We start from the raw sequence: 2,250 nt of genomic DNA, 5'->3' as shown, positions 1-2,250 counted from the left end.
AAGCACCATTTAAAAAAAAAAAAAAGGAGCACAAATGGATGAGTGTGTTCAGTTATATACACTGAATTGAACCTTTGGCACTAGGAATCAGAGCATTTTGTCATATAGCATTAACACATATTATAAAAGTGCGTAGTGTCAAAGGAATAGAACCACCAGCATTCAAAAGCAGCTTTGTCAACTAGGCAAACACTCTACAGCATGTCTCTCTGTTGTCCATCATTGAATACACTGGTAGCAACTTTGAAATGAAATTAAAAGAAAGGAAAAAAGGAGCAGTAACCCCTTTTATTTTCTCTGTTTAAATTCAAACAGAAAACAAACATCAATTTTTGTTATACACTAACATCTTCAAAGTACATCATTTGTACAAGAGAAGGACTAAGAACAAAAATGTGTTTACAGAGATCCAAACACAAGTGAATGAAATACACCTCCTCACACTGCTTTCCGATGGTATTCAGGAGGGGCGACTTCATAATCGCTGGCACTAAACAAAGTTGCAGAATTTTTTGCCAGGTACTTGAGGAAATCATGAAGATAATTCAGTAATAAAGCAAGGCTCTTCTCATCCAGAGGTGTATAGGCCAACATTGCTCCATTTCCTACAAATAATCTCAGTAGATGTGGCGCTCCATACACCTGGGACATGGGTGCATCAGGATGATCTGCAAGGGTTTCAGCATACTGTGGTCTCTCAAATTTGTAGAGCAGTTGAGTGCCCAGCATTACATTGAAGTATTCTTTTATTCCTGCCACAACTTCATTAACAGCATACTCCTTATTATCTGTGTTTCCTCGAGATTTCTTGTAATTTGCATAATCCTCAAGAATAGAATCCACATTCTTCTTCGCAGGAAGATAAAAGAGCTGTTTTTGTCTGGTAATTAAGTCCCAGTCATCAACAAGCCCTGGTTTTAGCTCTTCAGGAATCTTTACTTTAACTTCAACTCTGTTCATAAATGTTTCTTCATTTTCAACAGTAGGAGCTACCCGGGCCCTTTTCTTCCGAGGAGGCTGAGGTGTCTCACTGGTACTGCCACCATCTCCATTTCCAGGTGTTTTCTGTTTGTTCTTTTTGGTTTTCACTTCAACATTTTTCTGTTGCAGACCAGATGTCTTCTTTCCTGGAGCAGCCCCTCTCATCTTCCCCTCTGCATACTGCTCCTGATTGGCTTTTTGGAGTTCTCGCTGTTTCTGCAGATTGGTGTCCGCGTACTTGAGCACTCTGCTCTCTGGAACCCATTCATCCCAATTTTTATTCCAACCACTGTAATGTATAAAGTATTTCACTTGTTTGTCCTTTATGGCAACCTTAACGCACTTTGCTTCATAAAGGAGAGGCCCATGAAAGCACAGCACTCGCTCACCCTCCTGGAATTTCGGCTTCGGGTCCTGCTTGGGCGCCATTTATAAGTGATTCGCCGCCTCCTCCTTCTCCCACCACCCCCGACTACCGCCCCCTACTCTCTACCCCACCCAACTTCGCGTCAGACGCGCCGTCAGGAACAGCCAGCTCTACATCCTGGGCCCGATTTGCCAGCGCCTAGACCTCACAACACAGCGACCCGCGCATCCGCCGCTCCAGCCAACGGCTGCGCGCCGCGCACGCGCCCAAGCTTTGTTCTTAATGTTGCTTATCTACATATTACTTCTTTATTTCATGATAAATCTTATGAAAGATTTGCTTATTTCATGATTTCCTTTTTTTTCATTTTTCAAAGAATGAGGTTTCGATTGTCTTAATTTTCTATTTCATTAAGTTTTGCTCTTATACTTATTATTTTCCTCCTTTTACCTTCACGGATTACTTTATTTTTCTTTTTAAGCTATTTTGATTGAATAAAATGCATTTATTTCCATTATTCTTACTTTTAATGAATACAATGAAGTTATATATTTTACTCTAGTCACCTCGCTGACCAGCTCAGGTGCATTTCTATTTATAATACACTTTAAATTGTTCAGTTTAAATATTTAATTGTTATATTTTTTACCTTTTCTTTAACTCATGAGTTCCTCAGGTATGCATTAGAAAAGTTCTAATAAGTAGGAAAAAGGAGAAAGTAGGGTCATTAGACTGATTTTTGCCATTTAAGTTATTTCTAACTTGATTCTGTCCTGAGACATGGTGGTCATTTTTATATCAATCCTTTGAAAGTTGAGTTCCTTTTTGAACTCATGTTCAAATCTCACAAAGCTTCTATTTGTACTTGGGAGGGATATGTACATGCACATGTTGTGTGCAAA

The 2,250-nt window shown here is 39.4% G+C and overlaps 1 pseudogene; it reads right to left on the bottom strand.

Annotated features, from left to right (window-relative positions):
• Positions 1-159: 159 nt before the first annotated feature.
• On the bottom strand, positions 160-1,471 carry LOC143641397 (mortality factor 4-like protein 1 pseudogene; annotated as a pseudogene).
• Between the last annotated feature and the right edge of the window lie 779 nt (positions 1,472-2,250).

This window comes from Callospermophilus lateralis, chromosome 2 (assembly GCF_048772815.1).
Source record: "Callospermophilus lateralis isolate mCalLat2 chromosome 2, mCalLat2.hap1, whole genome shotgun sequence".
Taxonomy (NCBI): Eukaryota; Metazoa; Chordata; class Mammalia; order Rodentia; family Sciuridae; genus Callospermophilus; species Callospermophilus lateralis.
Note: the sequence above shows the minus strand (reverse complement) of the source record. Positions and strands in the feature narration are given on the sequence as shown.